Below are 24,455 nucleotides of genomic sequence, written 5' to 3'. Positions count from 1 at the left end.
GCAACATTCTCATAAATCTCCTCTGTACCTTCTCTAGTGCAATTACATCCTTTCTGTAATGAGGTGACCAGAACTGCACACAGTACTCAAGTTGTGGCCTAACCAATGAGTTGTACGGTTCTAGCATAACCTCCCTGCTCTTGTATTCTATACCACGGCTAATAAAGGAAAGGATTCCATACGCCTTTTTAACCACCTTATCGACCTGTCTTGCTATCTTCAGGGATCAGTAGACATTCACTCCAAGGTCCCTTACTTCCTTTACACTTCTCAGTATTTTCCCATTAATCGTGTATTCCTTTGCCTTGTTTGACCTCCCCAAATGCAACACCTCACACTTCCCCAAGTTGAATTCCATTTGCCATTTTTCTGTCCATCTGCCCGGACCATCAATATCCTCCTGCAGCATACAGCTGTCCTCCTCGCTATCTACCACACGGCCAATCTTTATGTCATCCACGAACTTCTTGATCATGCCCCTCACCTTTACGTCCAAATCATTAATATACACCACAAAAAGCAGGGAACCCAGTCCTGAGCCTTATCGTTCATAGTGAGTCATAGGACACAAAACATGTCTAGACAAAGGTAATAAAATAATGATGAGCTATTGACATTCACCAGATATAGTGTATAAATATTTGGTTAATTCAGCTTGTTAGGCCAATATGCTTTGTTGAATGATAATTTTCTTTGGACCACTGGCTGGAGATCTGAATTTGTATTTTTTTAAAAGTCATTTTTAAAAGTCAAGCTGCCAGAAAAGTCATCCTTTCAGCTTAAGATGATCATCTAATTGCTAGATTGTATACTACACTGCAATGCTTGTAGGAGAGAGATGAAATGCCTGCTAAGTCCCAAGCAAGAACCAGGACCCAGGAAGCTTAAAGGAAATAGCTGTTCTCTCAGCAAGCAGAGAAGTACTGCTAACTGCTTTGTTTGAATGACTGTCAAGTGACAAGCCCCTCCCCATCTGTGGTTTTAAGTTGGTGTTTTTCTATACAGCAGATGGGATCCCTTTGTCAGTACTATATATGAACTCTGACATGAGAAGACCCTAAGTGGGGGTCCCTCTCCATTCCAGCTTGAAAGCTTTCAAACTCTGCTGTTGACTGCCCACCTTTGCATACCCCAGCTACAATCAGAAACCCCATTGGAGGAAATCATCCACATCGCTATTTCAACGAAACTCACCGAACCAGTCATCTACTTCTTCAAACTAAAAGCCTCAGGACCACCGAATTCAGCTAGAAGCCAGCTAAATCACCAATCTCCACAGACTGTGTACCTTTTTTATGGACTTTAACTCAACTAATCTACCTTTCCCGACTCTGTAACCTATTTGTGTGTGTGTAAACCTCTCATTTGTGTGTGAGAGTGAAAGTTGGCACATTGTTTATTATTTTATTAGTTTGGTTTAGGTACAATAAAGCAAACCTCTTTCTTTGTTAACTCAAGAAAACCTGTCCAATTGGTTCTTGTTATGATAATAGCAAGTAAGTAATCAAACACCTACTGAATTGGCCAGTACATCCACTTTAAGAAAGAATTAAACCTGTTGTGGTCTAATAAGGAGAGGGAAAAGAGGGAAGTCCTTCAACACCTCCTCACTTGACTTTAGCAAGCTGTATCCAGTTCTGCAACAGTGATGATTCTTTGTATTTAATGTCAATTTATTGCTTGGCTTGTGCTTCGCTGGTAGAGGCAACAGATAAACCAGATAAACTCCCTGGTATATCTCACATTTGCAGATGGGATCCCTTTGTCAGTACTATATTGTGACTAAGTTGTTTTTCTACTGATCCTTAGATCTCCTCTAGTCTCTTTAGATAAAGTTTCCGACTTTGCAGCCAGTCAGCTATAACATTGCTGACACCTTCTGAGATTTGTCATAATACCTTAGATAGCTGATGCATTTTTTTTCTTATAACTTGTGGATTGCTCACTAGACTTTGTTCAATTTCTTTTTTTTTATTTCCAGGCTCTGACTTGATTCAGTGTAAAACATCTTGTATATTTCATTCAAATTAGTCAGTATTTGAAGTCTCCATTGAATGGTTCATTGCTGCATTAAATGTATTTATATGTTAAGAATCCCAGCTAAAGAATAAAGCCACCATTATTTTGCATTGACATTGGATTAGCATTTGTCATTTTACAAACTATTTTGCCTTTCCCTATTCTTCATTCACAAGCTAAAGTCCTTTTTAAAATTACAACTACTTCACCTGGTGGACTGTGACTCTGGTCTCACTCATTTCTTGATTTGCTAACATAGCATGTTATATATTCTTGACTGCTCCTTTTTTTCCCTTTATCTTACATTTCGTCACTTATCCCCATGATTCGGGCATTCTAAAGCTATGTTCAGCTTCACTGTTGTGTTTACTCGATCACAGGCTTGCCTCAACTGCATTCTCTGCTGATTATAGTTCATGCTTTCTTAGCTTATAATCTATTTGTTGGGGTTATTTGAAATAAAGCCAATCCTACTGGATATTGATGATTGCTGTGATCATAATGAGGCTGCCTGTCGAGTACTTTGTGGCTTTCGAGTTACGTTGTAATTTCCCAGGAAAGCTTATAATTCTGACATCTCACCACATCCTTTAATGGTTTAGTTTAGTTTAGTTTAGAGATACAGCACTGAAACAGGCCCTTCGGCCCACTGAGTCTGTGCCGACCATCAACCACCCATTTATACTAATCCTACACTAATCCCATATTTCTACCACATCCCCACCTGTCCCTATATTTTCCTACCACCTATACTCGGGGCAATTTATAATGGCCAATTTACTTACCAACCTGCAAGTCATTTGGCATGTGGGAGGAAACCGGAGCACCCGGAGAAAACCCACGCAGACACAGGGAGAACTTGCAAACTCCACACAGGCAGTACCCAGAATTGAACCCGGGTCGCTGGAGCTGTGAGGCTGCGGTGCTAACCACTGCTCCACTGAGAGTGTGATTATTTTGAAATTAATACAATACAAGCTACAACTTGTGCTCTTTCACTGTATATTACTCACAGTTACAAAGTCATACTGATGAGAAATTGGACTTCTGCCTGGAATGGACGTGAAAATGTTGGTGGGGCTGCTGCACCCAGTTCTTGCCATTTTGAGGCCCAAACAAAATGTGGGTCCAGGCCTCTTTTAAATACTGCCAGCAAGCAGTGGGTGCCAACCAAACATGCCAATGTAGTTCGGTGGCTGTGGGAGGGAAGAAAATTGGTCAGTTGAATCTCTGAAGTGGCCCCTTTAAGAACCTTTGGTGAAGCTGTTCAGTGATGGATGCAATTAGGCGGAGCATCCATTTGTACCTGAATTTTGCAATTGGGCTCCTACAAACAGCATAGAAGCCTAAGTTGCATATTTAAACCGTCTTAAACCTATTTTCGGAGGTCCTTGTGGTATTTTTATTTTATTTTATTATTTGTTTTTTAACCATGTGCTCGTCTTAAACTTTTGCTTCTGGACTGAACTGTTCATTATTCTGCCATTAATACTCTCTCTGGACTAATGCTTTGTCTCTTAATACAACTAATAGCCCTCCCTTTGCCTTTGTTCCGTGACATCTTTGTAAGTTAATCTCTCCTGCCCTCTGCCCTATCACACACCCCTTTTGTTCTTCTTCCCCCATCCTCCTTTACATTTGCTCAAAGCCTATCACATTTTTAACCTTCGCCAATTCTGATGAAAGGTCACAGACCTGAAACGTTAACTCTGTTTCTCTTTCCACATATGCGGCCAGACCTGCTGTGTATTTCCAGCACTTTCTGGTCTCATCAGTCCCACAAATATGGGGTAAATAGCGAAGGAGTTGTTTATTTTCTGTCTTGGTACCTCATTCTCCGACCCTCTTCCCTTTGCTGCTCCTCCTCTGTTGTTTTGCAGAACTGGTTTGTGCACTTTTAGAAAGCCATTCCAGCTGTTTGTGATCACATGGAAGGGAGTGCCATGTGTCTGAAAGATTTCAGACACTGAGATTAACAGCATTTGATTAAATAGAGTACAAGGGTCATATTTTACTCTGGCAACAGAGCCCAGGTGATGGGCTGAGAACCCACATCAGCCCTCTGTCGGACCCCTGTTGCAATCTAATGGAGGGCAGCCAATTAGCTGTCAGCCATCAGGGATGCTGTCCCTTTAAGGGACAAGCTCCTGCTCCCAGAACTGCTGGCCCTCCAATTGGGAATGACCAGTAGCCACTGCCAGTACTTCAGGAGGTCTGCAATGCCAAAGAATGGAGGGACCCTGGCGCAGGTGAGTGGGGTTGGGGTCGATGGGGCCAGTAAGACAGACCCTGGCGACAGGCTTGGAGGTGGGTATTGGTGAGGGTGGGGGGGCTGTTGCCATGGGAGGTGCGGCCATCGCCGCTGTGGTGCCCTCCGAGAGCCATGGATTGCCTCTAAAGAAAGGACCACACTCCCCGACCCCGCTCAGAGGCCACCAGGTCTCACCTGGCGGCATCTCCACATGGCAGTGGGCCCCTCCATTCTCCACAAAATTGGCTGGAGATGGCTACTTAAGGGCTTTAATTGGCCTGAGATGGCCTTCCCTGCCCGGGACAAAATGGCAGGGTACCCAGACAATGTTGGGAACTGGATCGCTTGCCATTTTGTTTGCACCCCCCCCACCTTCATTCCCATCTCAGTAAGAAATGTTCAACAAAAAAGTTGCAAATAAAATCACTATTAACCCCAGAAGTTTCAGTCACTTGAATATCAGTTGATGTCGAGTCAAAATTTTGGCATGTAAATCTGTGCCAACGCATTACTGATGTAAATACAGGAAATGCATGTGAGTTTGTCTTTCTCATGGGGTTTGGGCGAAAAAAAGCAGCAGAGGATTTTGATGGACATATTTTGGAAACAGCACAGATGATTGAGGAAAATCATGTAAAACCTGTGTAAATTTCTACAAAAAAAATTGCACAATGTCACTCATGTCACACAGTTACAACAGAACAGTACTAGGAAATTCTGAGCTGATGGCCGGAATTTTACGCTGGGCGGATGGGAGCCGGACTCCAATCAGTGGACCAGCAGCTCCATTGGGAGTGGTGACCACTGCTGAGATTGCAGCCCAGCCAACGGGGGAGGACTCAATGGAACCGAGACAGAAGGTAAGTTTGGGCAGCCTCACCAGGTCGTGCCCTGGTGTGGCTAGGGTGGTCGTTTGCGGGGAGGGAGGTGTTTTGGATCCCGGGGTTGGGTTGGGAGGCGGGGGCGGCCCTCAATCAGGCCCCCCCACCCCCGGGGTGCGGAAAGGCCGACAGCTCTAGCTGGGTGGCCTTTCACGTCCCTGGCACAACCGCTTGCCACGGGTATAATACCCGTGGAGGCGGGCGAGGGCCCTTAAGTGGCCACTTAAGGGTCTTGATTGGCCTTGGGCGGGTGGGCCGCTTCTCACCCTCCCCCCGGCAGACTTCCGTAAACTTGGTCGGAGGCAGATTCGGGGCAGTGAGGCCTCCCGGAGCTTGCCGCTCAATTTTAGGCCGCCCCCACGCCACCATCAGACCTGCTGGGGCGGTGTAAAATTCCGTCTGATGCATCTGAACTATGAAAGTGTAATAATACATAGCAAGAGTGTAGTATTGCTTACCATGAAAGTATATCGAAAAAAGTATTTATTTTATTTATAAAACTGAAAGGTAACAAATAAGACCATATAGGTACTGTGGCTACAAGAGCAAATCAGAGGCTGGGAATTCTGCGGTAACTCACTTCCTGACTCCCCAAAGCCTGTCCATCATCTACAAGGCACAAGTCAGGAGTGTGATTGAATACTGTCCACTGGCCTGGACGAGTGCAGCTCCAACAACACTCAAGAAGCTCGACACTATCCAGGATGATGCAGCCTGCTTGATTGGTACTTCATCCACCATCTTCAACATTCACTCCACAGTGACAGCAGTGTGTACTGTATACAAGATGCTCTGCAGCAACTCACCAAGTCTCCTTAGACAGCACCTTCCAAACCCATGACCTCTACCACATAGAAGGACCAGGGCGGCAGATGCATGGGAACACCACCACCTGCAAGTTCCCCTCCAAGCCACACACCATCCGACTTGAAACTATATCGCTGTTCCTTCACTGTTGCTGGTCAAAATCCTGGAACTCCTTTCCTACGCTCCAACGACTGCGGCGGTTCAAGAAGGCGGCTCACCATCACCTTCTCAAGGGCAATTAGGAATGGGTAATAAATGTTGGCCCAGCCAGTGATGCCCACATTCTATGAAAGAATGCAAAAAAACAAAGGGGAAGCTGATCTTTAAAAAGTGATGATGAAAATGGGCAAAAATAGTCATCACAATGATAGCCCTTATTCGGTCATGAAAGTAAAGCCACCCACAAAAAATATCATTTTAATTTTGGTTATGCAAATATTAGAATAGTGAATGATGCCATCAACAGTAGTTATCAACTTCATCTTGAGCCAAATGAAGCTATCAAACCTGGGACTGGTAGAACAGATGCTGACAGAACCAGAAAGTGTGCACAGCAACAAACGACGTCACTTTAGCAGCAAACAACTAAAACGCTAAGGACATTTTCTTCTTGAATGAGCCTTTTCTTCTGCTTGCCATGTCCCATTAAGATTACTTTTTTTAGTTTGCATGGCCAGGTCACAGAGGACTGCAGGAACAAATGAAGGCTCATGGCCTAGAGGCAATTCATACTGCAATAACAGTGCGGCAGCTAGGGGAGAGGCAACAGGACACTCATTTTAGGACACGGCATTTCAATGATTTGAGAAATGTGTTAGTAAGTAAAAGACACTAACCCAACAGGCTCATGGAGGACATAAAAGGTATCTTGTGGATTGACATTATTTGCTGTGTATTAAAAATGAAACATTATCCACGAGGAGGGGAATATTTGCTCTGTTGATAAATGTACCCCTTATACTCATGGTTATAGTTTTGTTACAAAAAGCAAACAGAAAATTTTGCTCCACAAATTATTTTGTGGATAAAGTGTGAAGTAATTCTGTCATAGCATTGCTTACAAAATTATTTAGTAATTTAGTAATTCTGCTTCATTTACATTTTTCTTAAAATGTTGCTGTTGTAATAAAACAGGAAAAATAGTTAAATTCTTATTTCATTGTGAATTACGCCACAGTTCAAGAAGAAATGATTTTCACATGATAACTATTGAATTAACAATGTTTCCTTGGTGTTCTATACTTTTGATTCATTGGTTGTTGCATAGAGATCGAAGTTGCTGGTAGCTCTGATGGGAAAGTATAAAACCTACTGTGTACAGTTTTGATCACCATGCCACATACAGGATTTATTTGTATTAGAAACGATATAAAGATAAGTAACAAGATAGGTCCCAAGTGTAAAGGGAATAAGCGATGAGGTAAGATTAGAGAAGCTTAAGCTCTTTGGTCCTGAAAGAAGGCAGTTACAGGAAACTTGATTGAATATATATAAAATATTAAATGGTATAGATATGGTGCACCTGATTTATTACTTTTATTATGTCTAGCATCAGTTTCATTGGGCCTGTATAATAAAGTAGACCTATAACACTTCAACATAGTCAAAAGAGGAGATTTATAACTGTGATGTAATAATGTGAAGGGATTTTGTTTTCCCTCCAGTATTTTTCCTTTCTTCTTCTGAGGATGTTGATTCCAGTTGGAATACAGTTCTACAGATCTCACTTGCCTACCAATGTTTTTCCCAAATAATTATACAACTGTGGAATGGAGAAGACATTAAAAGTCATCCTATTTTTTGGACATTAAGGGAATCAAAGGATATGGCGATAGGGCAGGAAAGTGAAGTTGATGTAAAAGTTCAGCCATGATCTTATTGAATGGTGGAGCAGGCTTGAGGGCCATCTTGGCCTACTCCTGTTCCTATTTCTTATGTTCTTTTAATCCTCATACAGCATGCTAGCATGCACGTGATAATTGCAATCAGTGGGTTGACTGAGGAGTGGAAGTAATCATATAATTTCTTTGCTCTCCCTAACTTAGATATGCTGAAGAGAATTGTATGCCCCAGGTGCTGTCCCAGCTGTGGTTAGCTAACAGACTGGAGAGTGATTTACATGGTTTAGTGCCATACTGTGAAGTACATTTACCAACAACCTTTGATTAATATATTCATTTTGATCAGTTATCCATCTCCACACAATGCCATTCATATGTTGATCATGTAAACCATAAGGCTAATTTTCCATATACATATTCTCAGCATGGAGCCTTCCCTGTAATACTGCATATCAGGAAATTGTGGAAGCAATTCTCATGATTGTAAAAGAGAAAAGGTGACAGAATCTAGTATGAACAAGGCAAAGCTATGAGTTTTTTTGAATGTCCATGAGAGCTACAACTGAAGCTCAAAAAACTGGTAATACAGACACTGGAGTATGTCTTCCTTATCTAAAATGAAAGATATTTCAGATATGGATTCAGTCTATCTTGCCTTTACAAAACTATGCCAATATTCTCCACAGCTATTTATGTCAAACTGCTTGTTTGAGGTTATGTTGGGAGAAGACATAGGATTAAGCAGAGTTTATCTCCGGATTCCTCATCTTTAAGAGTTCCATACTGGTATTCTGTTGCAGTGAATACATCCCCAAGCAATAATTCATGTTTGCTAACCATGTGATGTGGTTCTCTTGCTAAAATCACAAAGAGGGAGTAAGTGGCATACTTCACAATAATGATTGCAGTTGGTTGAAATATATTGTTATGAAAGTGCTTCTATTTTTAATTTTTTTTTTGAGGACTCTTATTTGAGAACTATGGACATTGGTTCATTTGGGAAAACTGAAAAGATTCCATGGATGTGTTTTTTTTTTCAAAGATCACTGAGAGGTCTTGTTTGAAAACAAACCTTCACTGGATGTCACATGTCTGAAGCTCAATAAACAACAGAAGCCTTGGTGACTTGGGGGAGATGTTTGCAGAGACGTGACATGTCATGATTTATGGTGGTCAGGAGGTTTGGCTTTTGGGATATTGTTTTGGTTCAGTTGGGATGTGGACTGTGTTAAAAGCCCAGTCTTGATGCTGCATTTCTCTTGGGATGCTCTTCGAAGGCCCGCTAGATTAATTCTTGATGTTGCCTGAAAAGAACTGCTCCAGAAAAGATCCCAGTGACTCGCCTACGTGTACTTGGATGTCAGATTGTACGCCATATTTTGGACATATCTCATCCTTTTTCTTCAAGAATTAACAAGTATTTGACCAAAGTATTCTTTTTTTGTATTTTTTTGTAAAAGCCCTCCACAGAGTAAGAATTTCTTTATTTTTTTCTTTAACCAGTATGCGTCTGAATGTGTGCGTATTTAAAAAAGAAACTTTCATATTTCAATCTATGTGTTAATGCTTCTCTTCATTACTGGATAAGTCTTGTTTTACAATTAACTGATAATTTTATTGTTTATTAATGTATTTTATTCTGGGATAAAGAGTAAAGTATATGATTAACCATATCGGTAACTGGGTAAACATTTAAATATATATTGTAACCTGTGGAGAAGTGGAACTAGAGAAAGATAAAGCACTCCTCCCACATTGGTCATAACAGTATTGAATAGAACTTCATTCTATGCAAAAGGTAACTTCATTATAATTGCAAACATTATATATAATCACATATTTGTGTCAGCATGATCAATGCACTATGTCCAATCATTACTTTTTTCTCTCATGCAGATGAAAATATGGTTTACTTCTGTGTTGTTTTTTGATAATGCAAATAGCAAATATAAAATCAGGCTTAGTATATTAACAGAGAAGCATAAATGGTAATTTTAACTCCTGGGGAGTCTCTGTGATGTGATAAACATTTTTAATAACAAAGCCCATTGGTTGGCATCCGTCCATCTATGAAAGATGATAGACATGCAGTGTACAGTCCATTTAAGTGGCGTGTCTTCTCTTGGTGCACCTTTGCTGATGGCTGTGAAGGCCAATCCTTGAGAGGCAGGATCTGTCACACATGCCGCACGTGAAGCTGCCACATGACTCTGTGAGTTGTTGTTGTTGACATAGGCGTCTGTTGCCAAGCTGCTGTAGCAACTGATCATTGTGGCAGTGCACACCAGTCCACAGGCTATGTCGCCATCTCTCTCTTTCATCAGCTCATGACTATCAAGTGCAATAATCAACATTTAGGGCCTTCAAGTCACGCTTGCAAACATCCTTGTAGCAGAGCCTTGGATGCCCCACTGGTCGTCTGGCCCTGGCTACCTCACCACCTCACCATATAGAAAGTCTTTGGGTGTGCAACCATCTTCCATTCTGCAGATGCATCCAATTCACCAAAGACGCCTCTGTTTAATTAGTGCCACCATACTTGGGAGCTCTGTCTTTGAGAGGACTGTTGCTTTGTGATTTTCTCCTGCCAGGATATATCCATAACGCACTTCAAACAGCAAAGATGGAAATTATTGAGCTTCTTTTTCTGGTAGCTATAAACCACCCATGTTTCACAGTCATACAGCAAGGTGCTGAGAACACAGGCCTTATAAAACATCATCTTGGTCCTAAGGGTCAGCTTGTTATTATCCCATGCGCATTTTATGAGTCGGCCAAAGGTGGCAGCTGCTTTCCCTATGCAAATATCGAGCTCTGCATCAAGGGACAGATTATCTACCACCGTGGACCCAAGGTAACAGAATTTGCTAACTACTTCCAGTGAGGTGTTATTTAGTGCAATCAGGGCGGAGATGTAACACCTTGTCCCATGACCACGGTTTGCTTAGTGCTTATCATCAAGGAGAACAAGTTACTGGCATAGGAGAGACAGTCCATGAGTTTTTGTAGTTGAGTTTCCATGTGAGTGACTAGCTCAGCATCATCAGCGTAGAGGAGTTCTCTGATCAGGATACGATGCGCTTTTGTCTTTGCTTTCAGCCTTGAAAAAGTCCATTTATCCCCAAAAACCTATGGCTATTTGGGTGTACTCCCACCATAACATCTTGGCCACCTCAAACAACACTATTGTCATAGGGATTGCAGGGACTCCCCACATCAGGAGTTCCCATGCCCCAAGTCTTCAGAGGGATCCAATGTATAAGTGGAGGTATGCCTGGTCAAACCAGGTTCACTTTCCTGACCACAGACAGATGTGGAGCCACCTGCAGGCCCCAAAAGGAAAATAATTTTACTTTTTGAAATAAAAATGTACAACTTACCCCAACAAAGAGAAATGCAGAGGGTAGCTACATGTTGTTTCCGAAGGAGTACCCTCCCACAACCCACTTCCCCCTTGCTGGGCCAGATCTTCCGGCTTTGTTGTGAAAACGGGCACATCAGATAAATGCTTAGTAACTTGGGCACTTGCTAGTGTTGGATAAATGATGGAGTCTCTCCCTGACCCCATGAGCTTTGGAAGGATCACGGGCAGAGCTCCAGGATGGGAGCATTCTGGCACTAACACCTTGCTGTGTTGTTTCACACATTTTGGGGACCATAGCCTTTTTACAAAGAAAATGGCGTTCACTAGAAATTTATGAATGACTTCACAATATAGTAGAGTTATGCCAACTGTTTACTAAAATATCACGAATTAAAATAATTGAGAAGCATGATCCACGAGTGTGAAAAGTCTAATCAACAAATTATGCATTTTGACCATATCGAGAAGTGGCTGAGAAGATGGGTGTAATTACGTATTACAGTAAAGATTATAGATTTTGAACAACACGGAAGGCAGCAGTTACGGGTTATAAGTCCAGCTCAATTGGCGTAGAGATTGGGAGCCACGGGTTGCCTTTGTCGGTGGGAGAGGTCATCACATCTCACTGGACAGCTACCGCCCACCTCAAACCAGGCAGCCCCCGGTCAGTAAGGGTCTGTCCTGCCACAGTCCACCTGCTTCAATGGGTGCTTGGAGCTCAGGGTCATTTCCCAAGAAGTGGACTGTAGCACCGCACCGAATAGCACGACATAAAAAGGAAAGAAGGTACCAGCCCTTCGTTTTGCAAGCTGGAATGTCAGAACTATGTGTCCTGGCCTGTCGGAAGACCTTACACAAACCAACGATTCTCGGAAGACCACCATCATTAACAACGAGCTCAGTAGACTCAATGTGGACATTGCAGCACTTCAGGAGACACGCCTCCTTGCGAGCGGATCTCTCAGAGAGCAAGACTACACCTTCTTCTGGCAGGGTAGGGATCCTGAAGAACGAAGACAGCATGGAGTGGGCTTCGCCATCAGAAACTCTTGGCTCAGCATGAGAGAGCCTCCCTCAAATGGCTCGGAACGCATACTGTCCATCCGACTGTTCACCGTCTCTGGTCCAGTACACCTACTCAGCATCTATGCTCCAACACTCTGTTCCCCACCTGAAGCTAAAGACCAGTTCTACGAGGAGCTCCGTAATATCATTAGTAGCATCCCCAATACCGAACACCTTTTCTTGCTGGGGGACTTTAATGCCAGGGTTGGGGCCGACCATCACTCATGGCCCTCCTCCCTTGGACGTTTTGGCATTGGAAGGATGAACGAGAATGGACAGAGACTGCTTGAGTTATGTACCTATCATAACCTCTGCATCACCAACTCATTTTTTCATACTAAACCTTGTCACCAGGTTTCTTGGAGGCACCCAAGATCACGTCATCGGCACCAGCTGGACCTCATCGTCACAAGGCGAGCCTCTTTAAACAGCGTTCAAATCACACGCAGCTTCCACAGTGCGGACTGCGACACCGACCACTCCCTGGTGTGCAGCAAGGTTAGACTCAAACCAAAGAAGCTGCATCACTCCAAGCAGAAGGGCCGCCCGCGCATCAACACTAGCAGAATTTCTCATCCACAGCTGTTACATAAGTTTCTAAATTCACTTGAAAAGCCCTTCAAAACACTCCTACAGGGGATGCAGAGACCAAGTGGGCTCACATCAGAGACACCATCTATGACTCAGCAATGACCACCTATGGCAAACGTGTGAAGCGGAATGCAGACTGGTTTCAATCTCACATTGAAGAGCTGGAACCTGTCATAGCCGCTAAGTGCATTGCACTGCTGAACTACAAGAAAGCCCCCAGCGAGTTAACATCCGTAGCACTTAAAGCAGCCAGAAGCACTGCACAAAGAACAGCCAGGCGCTGCGCAAATGACTATTGGCAACACCTATGCAGTCACATTCAGCTGGCCTCTGACACCGGAAACATCAGAGGAATGTATGATGGCATTAAGAGAGCTTTTGGGCCAACCATCAAGAGGATCGCCCTCCTCAAATCTAAATCAGAGGACATAATCACTGACCAACATAAGCAAATGAACCGCTGGGTGGAGCACTACCTAGACCTCTACTCCAGGGAAAATGTTGTCACTGAGACCGCCCACAATGCAACCCAGTCTCTACCAGTCATGGATGAGCTGGACGAGCAGCCAACAAAATCGGAACTCAGTGATGCCATTGATTCTCTAGCCAGCGGAAAAGCCCCTGGGAAGGACGGCATTACCCCTGAAATAATCAAGAGTGCCAAGCCTGCTATACTTTCAGCACTCTACAAACTGCTTTGCCTGTGCTGGGACGAGGGAGCAGTACCACAGGACATGCGCGACAAGGGTGACCGTGGTGACTGCAACAACTACCGTGGAATCTCCCTGCTCAGCATAGTGGGGAAAGTCTTCACTCGAGTCTTTTTAATCAGGCTCCAGAAGCTGGCTGAGCGTGTCTGCCCTGAGGCACAGTGTGGCATTCGAGCAGAGAGATCCACCATTGACATGCTGTTCTCCCTTCGCCAGCGACAGGAGAAATGCCGCGAACAACAGATGCCCCTCTACGTTGCTTTCATTGATCTCACCAAAGCCTTTGACCTCGTCAGCAGACGTGGTCTCTTCAGACTACTAGAAAAGATCGGATGTCCACCAAAGCCACTAAGTATCATCACCTCATTCCATGACAATATGAAAGGCACAATTCAGCATAGCAGAGCCTCATCAGACCCCTTTCCTATCCTGAGTGGTGTGAAACAGGGCTGTGTTCTCGCATTTACACTGTTTGGGATCTTCTTCGCCCTGCTGCTCTCACATGCTTTCAAGTCTTCAGAAGAAGGAATTTTCCTCCACGTAAGATCAGGGGGCAGGTTGTTCAACCTTGCCCGTCTCAGAGCCAAGACCAAACTACCGAAAGTCCTCATCAGGGAACTCCTCTTTGCTGACGATGCTGCATTAACATTTCACACTGAAGAGTGTCTGCAGAGACTCATCGACAGGATTGCGACTGCCTGCAATGAATTTGGCCTAACCATCAGCCTCAAGAAAACGAACATCATGGGACAGGAAGTCAGAAATGCTCCATTCATCAATATCGGTGACCACGCTCTGGAGGTGGTTCAAGAGTTCACCTACCTAGGCTCAACTATCACCTGTCTCTTGATGCAGAAATCAACAAGAGCATAGGAAAGGCTTCCACTGCTATGTCCAGACTGGCCAAGAGAGCGTGTTAAAATGGCGCACTGACACGGAACACAAAAGTCCGAGTGTATCGAGCCTGTGTCCTCAGTACCTTGCTCTACGGAAGCGAGGCCTGGACAACGTACGTCAGCCAAGAGCGACATCTCAATTCATTCCACCTTCGCTGCCTCTGGAGAATCCTTGGCATCAGCTGGCAGGACCATATCTCCAACACAGAAGTCCTCGAGGCGGCCAGCATAAACACCCTACTGAGCCAGTGGCGCTTGAGATGGCTTGGCCATGGGAGCCGCATGGAAGATGGTAGGATCCCCAAGGACACATTGTACAGCGCGCTTGTCACTGGTATCAGACCCACCGGCCATCCATGTCTCCGCTTTAAAGACGTCTGCAAACGTCACATGAAGTCCTGTGACATTGATCACAAGTCGTGGGAGTCAGTTGCCAGTGATCGCCAGAGCTGGCGGGTTTGCCATAAAGGCGGGGCTAACTTAGCAGTTGGCAGGAAAAAAGACAGAAGCGCAAGGAGAGAGCCAACTGTGTAACAGCCCCGACAACCAATTTTATTTGCAGCACCTGTGGAAGAGTCTGTCACTCTAGAATTGGTCTTTATAGCCACTCCAGGCGCTGCTTCACAAACCACTGACCACCTCCAGGCGCTTACCCATTGTCTCTCGAGACAAGGAGGCCAAAGAAGAACAAGAAGAAGAAGATAGATTTTGTAAGGCTCGCAAGGAAACCAATTCAGCAAATAAATTCTTAAGAGAAAAAGACAATATTCCATGCTCCAAGTTATGTCAGGAATATTCAGATAGGCATGGAGCTCGGACAAAGATAATGGCAACCGAGTGGAATGGATATAGGATTATAATTCCAACGTGCATAAAAGGAGTACCACAATGTCAACTATCTTCAATGCCTGTCCTAAGTTAAGTCCAACTGCTTTATGAAAAAGTACCTGCACTGAGATAACATTAAAAAAGTCATATTGAGATTTGGTATATACAGGACATTTGATTTCAATGTGTTACTTTAGTGCCTATTCAATTTGCTTGTGATTTTCTTTTGTGGAATTATCTGTTAGAAGAAAAATTGAAAGGTGATGTGATCCAACACTTAATTAACTCCACTTTTACTTTTCTTTGGTGATACATTTTTTGAAGAACTAGCTGCCCCCTGAAGAATATCTGTCATCCTTGTAACACTCTCACTTGCTTTGTGGGATTGAGTACCTGGGTCAACTAGTCTGCAGGAATTCAGTGATATAATATTCTGTGAAAATAAGCCAAGCAACAGAGGTAAAATTGAGAATGCTGATATAGTTGTTTTTAAGCTTAAATGGCCATTTCACAATACATGTTATGTATTACAGGATAACTAGACAGGCAGGACAGTTTGGAGGAAATATTTCAGTAGACATGGCTAGCAATATATGAATAAAAACATTAAAAATCATACCGTGACCACAAATCAATTGCTTAGGGATCTAGTCACTCTATTGTTAGGCATAGTGTATGATCAGAGTAAACCTACATAGCATGAAATGAGGCATTGAGACTGCAGATGTAGCACATTTAAAGGAACCGGGTAGACCGGGTGAATGAAAAAGGCTGACAAAGAATAAAAAATTCTGCAGAGAAAAGAAATTGACTTGAGGGTTGGTTCTGGTTCCTTGTGGAATCAGAGTTATGTGTTTCATGAAATGTTTGGGAGATGCCATGCGCCAGTGCAAAGTCAGGATTTTTTTTTTGCCTTGAGATTTTAATTCAGAAAAAATTATACGCACTGATGATCAGCAGCAATATTTACCACGGAAACAGTTTATTAGTTATTATGGCCCCTCTTGGGCAAACTACAAAGATTTTCAGCCTTAACACATGCTGTATAAAGTAAATTAGACTGTATAATTTTTTAAAAAGCAGAATTAGCTGAATAAATACTAATGTTGTATTCCTCATACTAGTCATTTTGTTTTTGCCTGAAGGTACTGTTTTAATAAATGTTATTTCAAGAAGCCAATCATTATAGTTTAATAAACTACTAACGTGAAACTGATAGTCAATATTTAATAACTTATAGTCAAGGTGTAAACATCTTTTTACATTTTGGATAAAAACATGAACTGGGGTTTATATATTGATGTAGATGCAGTTGTGCTACATTTTTTAAAAGTGTACTTGCAGGAGAGCACATTGACAACATAGTTATTAATATTTATGCTGTAGTTGAAGACTCTTCAGGTTCAGAAAGATCACACTCGGGGGAGCATGCGAAGGAAGAAAATAAGGAAATTTGTTCAATAAAATTTCAACATAGGGTTGATCATGTCAAAATCTCAAATTTTATTTGCCAATCAGATTAAAACCTCACAAAAACGTACTGCTGTATAAGAAAATATGTCCTACCAATTATGGGAAACCTAGACCATTGATTTGTTATAGTTCTGACCCATACAGACGAGCAATGTTTTGGGTTTGCTCTCACTCAAATGTTGTCAAGGAAGAAAATGACAAAGTAGCCTATAGTATTAATTACAGGTAAATTCAATGCAGATCTTTCAGGCTCAAAATAATTAATAAGCCAATACAAAGCCTTATTTCTGATTTAGTTTATAAAACTAGGTAGAATCTTCATGTATAATATGAGTAATTAGCTAATGAGCTCATATTGCTCAGGATTACTTTTAATTATTGTGTGTGAAATGCTTTTGGATATCTCTGACACGTGATTGGAAGCTGAATAGATGCAACTCTTTCTTTTACATAACAGATTGATGCTTCCTTTTAGCTTTGTGACATGTCATCTACTGCTTTTTATTCAGCATTAACCTTTTGAGTTTCTGTAGAAAAGATAGGGTTTATTTCATTTGCAGCCAGCTTCCTTAAGGGCTAATCAAAACTTGGATCAGTACTTGGAGCTATGATGTTGTGGCCATTACGGAGACGTGGATATCACAGGGGCAGGAATGGATGTTGGATGTTCCGGGGTTTAGATGTTTCAAAAGGAATAGGGAGGGAGGTAAAAGAGGTGGGGGAATGGCATTGTTAATCAGGGATAGTATCACAGCTGCAGAAAGGGAGGTCGTCGAGGAGGGTTTGTCTACTGAGTCATTATGGGTGGAAGTCAGAAACAGGAAAGGAGCAGTCACATTTTTGGGAGTTTTCTATAGACCCCCCAATAGCAACAGAGACATGGAGGAACAGATTGGGAGGCAGATTTTGGAAAGGTGCAGAAGTAACAGGGTTGTTGTCATGGGTGACTTCAACTTCCCTAATATTGATTGGAACCTCCTTGGTGCAAATAGTTTGGATGGAGCAGTTTTTGTCAGGTGTGTCCAGGAAGGTTTTCTGACTCAATATGTAGATCGGCCGACTAGAGGGGAGACTATGTTGGACTTGGTGCTTGGCAACGAACCAGGCCAGGTGGCAGATCTCTCGGTGGGAGAGCATTTCGGTGATAGTGATCACAACTCCCTGAACTTTACAATAGTCATGGAGAGGGACAGGAGCAGACGGGATGGGAAAATATTTAATTGGGGGAGGGGGAATTACAATGCTATTAGGCAGGAACTGGGGAGCATTAATTGGGAACAGATGTTCTCAGGGAAATGCACGACAGAAATGTGGAGGTTGTTTAGGGAGCACTTGCTGCGACTGCTGGATAGGTTTGTCCCGATGAGGCAGGGAAGGGATGGTAGGGTGAAGGAACCTTGGATGACAAGAGATGTGGAACAGCTAGTCAAGAGGAAGAAGGAAGCTTACTTAAGGTTGAGGAAGCAAGGATCAGACAGGACTCTAGAGGGTTACAAGGTAGCCAGGAAGGAACTGAAGAATGGACTTAGGAGAGCTAAAAGGGGACATGAAAAAGTCTTGGCAGGTAGGATTAAGGAAAATCCCAAGGCGTTCTACACTTATGTGAGGAACAAGAGGATGGCCAGAGTGAGGGTAGGGCAGATCAGGGATAATGGAGGAAACTTGTGCCTGGAGTCGGAGGAGGTAGGGGAGATCCGAAATGAATACTTTGCTTCAGTATTCACTAGTGAGAGGGACCTGGTCGTTTGTGAGGACAGCGTGGAACAGGCTGATATGCTCGAACAGGTTGAGGTTAAGAGGGAGGATGTGCTGGAAATTTTGAATGATATGAGGACAGATAAGTCCCCGGGGCCAGACGGGATATACCCAAGGATATTACGGGAAGCGAAGGAAGAGACTGCTGCGCCTTTGGCGATGATCTTTGCGTCTTCACTGTCCACTGGAGCAGTACCGGATGATTGGAGGGTGGCAAATGTTGTTCCCTTGTTCAAGAAAGGGAATAGGGATAACCCTGGGAATTATAGACCAGTCAGTCTTACGTCGGTAGTGGGCAAATTATTGGAGAGGATTCTGAGAGACAGGATTTATGATTATTTGGAAAAGCATAGTTTGATTAGAGACAGTCAGCATGGCTTTGTGAGGGGCAGGTCATGCCTCACAAGCCTTATTGAATTCTTTGAAGATGTGACAAAACACATTGATGAAGGAAGAGCAGTGGATGTGGTGTATATGGATTTTAGCAAGGCGTTTGATAAGGTTCCCCATGGTAGGCTCATTCAGAAAGTAAGGAGGCATGGGATTCAGGGAAAGTTGGCTGTCTGGATACAAAATTGGCTGGCCCATAGAAGTCAGAGGGTGGTAGTAGATGGAAAGTATTCAGCATGGAGCTCGGTGACCAGTGGTGTTCCGCAGGGATCTGTTCTGGGGCCTCTGCTCTTTGTGATTTTTATAAATGACTTGGATGAGGAAGTGGAAGGCTGGGTTAGCAAGTTTGCTGATGACACGAAGGTTGCTGGAGTTGTGGATAGTGTGGAAGGCTGTTGTAGGTTGCAACGGGACATTGACAGGATGCAGAGCTGGGCTGAGAAGTGGCAGATGGAGTTCAACCTGGAAAAGTGTGAAGTGATTCATTTTGGAAGGTCGAATTTGAATACGGAATACAGGCTTAAAGACAGGATTCTTGGTAGTGTGGAGGAACAGAGGGATCTTGGGGTCCATGTCCATAGATCGCTCAAAGTTGCCACCCAAGTTGATAGGGTTGTTAAGAAGGCGTATGGTGTGTTGGCTTTCATTAACAGGGGGATTGAGTTTAAGAGCTGCGAGGTTATGCTGCAGCTCTATAAGGCCCTGGTTCGACCACACTTGGAATATTGTGTTCAGTTCTGGTCGTCACATTATAGGAAGGATGTGGAAGCTTTAGAGAGGGTGCAGAGGAGATTTACCAGGATGCTGCCTGGACTGGAGGGCATGTCCTACGAAGAAAGATTGAGGGAGCTAGGGCTTTTCTCATTGGAGCGAAGAAGGACACAAAACCTCCACCACCGTTGACCACCTCCCCCTTTCCCTGCACTTCACGCCCACCCTCTCACCCTACCTAGCTGAAGCCTTCTGGACTGGTCTCGGCGACCCAGCCTCACTTCCTTGAAGTCTGGGGTTCCAGTGCAGTATTGGCAGTGGCCAGCGTTAGGGGTGGCACTGCCAATACTGCTGGGTTTCCGGCCCTGTGATTAGCCGGCAGCTCTTGGAGGCGGGATCCCCATCCTTAAAGGAATGGGGATCCCGGATCCCGGCACATGACACTTCGGCAGCAAAATAATGGAGGATTACTCCAGGGTGCGGGGGGGGGGGAGGGCGGGAGGGCTGGGCATGAAAAGGCCTGGCAGGGGTGTCCCCCCTGTCTTTTCGGCTGGACGACAGGAGCCCCACCTCCTCCACAAAATATAGCCCTCATAATTCTTTGGATATATAAAATAGCCATTTGTTGACACTTTTGGCCTATCCCAATGACTTTCCTGATGACTAATATTTTTCAGACCAATACAAGGAGCATAAAAATTATTCTCAAGTCATTTTGGCAACCTGTCCAATAAGCAGGATAATGGATATTGTAAGTGAATTGCAAAGCAATAAACCAATTAAGGATAGGGTAACATAACGGTTATGTAACTGGACTAGTAATCCAGAAGTCTGTAATAATGATCCACAGACAAGGGGCTGCATTTTACCTGCCCATTGGACATGGGCTGAAAGGTGGAACGGGGGAGAAAATAACAGCAAAAGGTGTCAGAATGGAAGTGCACACAAAGCAAGACAAATCCAACCTGGCCAATTACTGCCCTATTAGTCTACTATCAATCATCAGTAAAGTGATGGAAGGTGTCATTGACAGTGCTATCAAATGGCACTTGTTCAGCAATAACCTGCTCACTGACGCTCAGGTTGGGCTCCATCAGGACCACTCAGCTCCTGACCTCATTGCAGCCTTGGTCCAAACCTGGACAAAAGAGCTGAACTTAAGAGGTGAGGTGAGAGTGACTGCCCTTGACATCAAGGCAGCATTTGACTGAGGATGCTATCAAGGAGCCCAAGCAAAACTGGAGTCAATGGGAATAGGGGGATAAATCACAAAGGAAGATAGTTGTGGTTTTTGGAGGTCAATCATCTCAGCTTCAGGACATCACTGCAGGAGTTTCTCATGTCCTAGGCCCAACCATCTTCAGCTGCTTCATCAGCGACCTTCCTCCATCAAAAGGGCTAAAGTGGGGATGTTCACTGATGATTGCACAATGTTTAGCACCATTCACAACTCCTCAGTTACTGAAGCAGCCAGTGTCCATATGCAGCAAGACCTGGACAATATCCAGGCTTGGGTTGATAATTGGCAAGTAACATTTGTGCCACACAAGTGTCAGGCAATGACTATCTCAAACAAGAGACAATCTAACCATCTCCCCTTGACATTCAAAGGAATTACCATTGCTGAATCCCTCACTATCAACATCCTGGGGTTTACCATTGACCAGAAACTGAACTGCAGTAGCCATATAAATACCGTGACTACAAGAACAGATCAGAGGCTATGAATTTTCCAGTGAGTAACTCACCTCCTGTCTTCCCAATGCCTGTCCGCCATCTACAAGGAACAAGTCAGGAGTGTGATGGATTACTCTCCATTTGCCTGGATGCGTAAAGCTCCAACAACACTCAAGAAGCTTGACATGATCCAGGACAAAGCAGCCCACTTGATTGGCACCCCATTCACAACCTTCAGCTTTCACTCCCTCCACCACTGATGCATAGCGGCAGCACTGTGTACTGTTTACAAGTTGCACTGCAGCAACGCACCAAGGCTCCTCAGACAGCACCTTCCAGACCTGGACAAGGGTCGCAGATGCATGGGAACATCACCACCTGCAAGTTCCCCTCAAAGCCACACACCATCCTGACTTGGAACTATATCGCCGTTCCTTCACTGTCACTGGGTCAAAATCCTGGAACTTCCTTCCTAATGGCGCTGTTTGTGCATGAAAAATTATTTTTAAAAAGCCTGACGTCTTTGCATTGTGACTGGATATCGTCAAAGGCAGCTGGATTGACAGGAGGAGGGTGTGCTTAAACGTGTCAAGAAGGTAATTAAGCCTGTTGAACAGGCAATTAACAGTAATTTTACTAGGTTTTTCTAATTTTTTGACGGACACACAGGAACAACGGAGTTTCAGAGCCTCGCCAGCTACAATGAGGCGCAGGCTTAGCAGGATGTCAGTTTTGGATGCAGTCAGCAACCATTGCAAAAGGTAACGTAACTTGGCAGGGAGAGTGGAACTGACTGGACAGTGGAAGTAGCAATCAAGAGCAGGGGCAAACTTGCATAGCACAGCGGGGGCATTCCGCTTGAGTTCTCCCTCAGACTTGACACTTGTATGTACAGAGCAAAGTGGGGGATGGGAGGCTCAGAGAACTGAGTGCAGCTATTTCCAGTGAGGAGGAGCATCAGAGGGAGAGAGATCTGAAGCCACCGTGAGTGGGGCAGCAGGATCATGAGCCTGGAGGAGGGCACAGAGGGGCACACCACCAGCCTCTTGCACACAAAAGACAATACACACCAGAGAGGGTCTACCAACAGAGGCTCAACTTCATGCAAATGTCAAAGCAGCAGTGTTGCCGAAGACTGTGCCTCTCCAGGGAGGCGGTCACTGAGCTATGTGTCATGAGGGTAGATGAGCTGAGCCCTATGGGAAGGGGAGGGCACACAATTTGCCTCTCACGTTGAAGGTCACCATGGCACTGAATTTCTACACCTCAGGATCAATCCAGGGATCTTCTGGAGATATTTGTGGGATCTCCCAGTCTGCGGCTCATTGCTGCATCAAGATGGTCAGCAATGCCATGTTCAAGAGGGCTAGCCAAAAGTGCCCTTTCGCACCGATCCGGACAATCAAGCTGAGAGACCTGTAGGATTCGGGGCCATCGCTGATTCCCCCCAGGTGCAGGCTGTCATCAATTGCACGCATGTGGCCATCAAGGTTCCAACAGACTAGGCAGCAGGCTTCATCAGCAAGGAGGGCTTCCACTCACTCAATGTACAACTGCTCTACGACCACTTCAAACAGATCCTTCAAGTCTGCAAGTTTTCTGGGAAGCTGCCATGATGCCTACATACTAAGGCAATCCAATATACCCAACCTTTTCAGGCCCAAGGATGGATACTGGGTGAAAAGGGCTACCCACTAAAGAGATGGCTACTTACGCCTGTGAGGAACCCAAGCACAGATGCAGAGGAGAGATACAATTGCCACAGGACAACTCAAGCAACCATTGAGCAGGCTATAGGGCTTCTGAAGTTCACCTTCTGCAGCCCTGTTGTTGTTTCCCTGAATACCCTTACCATATCCCTGGACCGATCATCACATGAGGCCACAGCATGGGAAATGGATTGACCTCAATCAACGTGTTCCTTCCCATCACACTCTTTGTGGGAGTCAATGAACTATTAATAGCCCAGTAGTTTTTAAGTAAGTAAAGGATTCTTTTAGTGGTGCACCATTTCACAATTCATTTAAGACACATTCATAGCAAAATGACATCTAACATCAAGATATAACCCCATGAAACCCAAGTGCAGCTAGATGGACTTTTTCATGTGCTTGCGGGTACTCCTACATGGTGCTCACCCTGTGCAGTCAACTGAGGTGGAGGCAGGCTGCTGACCTTTCTATTCCATGGCTTTCAGTGATAGTTGTCCTCTAGTTGCCTGAGGCTGGAGGGCTCTGGCACATTGAGTCTTCCCCCACAGGTGCAGGAGCTCCTGCTGTCTCCACAGCTTTATGAGGTGCTGGTGTCACAATTAGGGGGGCTGAGGAGCCGCTGTCCAGACTAGGAATGCCCTGAAAGGAGCCCCCAGATGCTGCAGCAGCCGCTCCCCTACCCTTTCAGGGAAGACTTGGCCCTCCCTGCTCACCTGAGGAGTCCAAGGACCTGGCGATGGTTCTAGGCGTCTCCAACCCCTCTCACCCAGTCATTGCTCCACAGAACGCAGGGAGGCGGTGATGGCATGGAGGTCCGCCCGCATCTCTGGCATCCACTGGGTGGTTTGCTGGATGTGGGTCTCCATGAGGGTCCCCAATGGACGATGCCATGTGCGCACATGCCAGCGTCATGGCAGCGCTCATGGCCTGGATGGGCTCCTCCATCATCCGTGCATGTGTGCGCACAGACTCTGGAAGGTTCACCAGATGTTATCGTACCTCACGTTGCAGCTCCAGCATCTACCGCTTCGTTGATGACTCCAGAGGCATGTTATCAACCTGGAGCTGAGCATCGCCGGGCCCTCCCACATTCCTCCAAGTGTGAGTGGCCTCAACTGTTACTGCCTCCATCAGCTGCTTGGATGCATCTGTGCTGTGCCCACCAGATTGTAACCCTGTTACTAACCGCGCGTGACTACCCTTCAATGTGAGAGTATCTGTGCTGGTGGCGGATGAGGGGAAATGATGTGATGGTGCACCCTTGGAGATCTCCTCCCCCTCTTCAGAGGTGGAGGGCTTCATGCAGGCTTGGCAGCTCCTGCTGTTGTCCATGACCTGCAAGAAAGAGAAGAGTGCTGAGAGGACTATGCACTTCACAGCACGTCCTTTTGATGACTCATCATTTGAAGCTCTGTGTGAGCAGTGGTGCAAACATGAGCACAATGCTTTGTGCTCACCAGAGGTTCTCTTGCAGCCATCCATTA

This window comes from Heterodontus francisci, chromosome 15 (genome assembly GCF_036365525.1).
Source record: "Heterodontus francisci isolate sHetFra1 chromosome 15, sHetFra1.hap1, whole genome shotgun sequence".
Lineage (NCBI taxonomy): Eukaryota > Metazoa > Chordata > Chondrichthyes > Heterodontiformes > Heterodontidae > Heterodontus > Heterodontus francisci.
The sequence above is the reverse complement of the archived record's forward strand: the minus strand, read 5'-3'. Positions refer to the sequence as shown.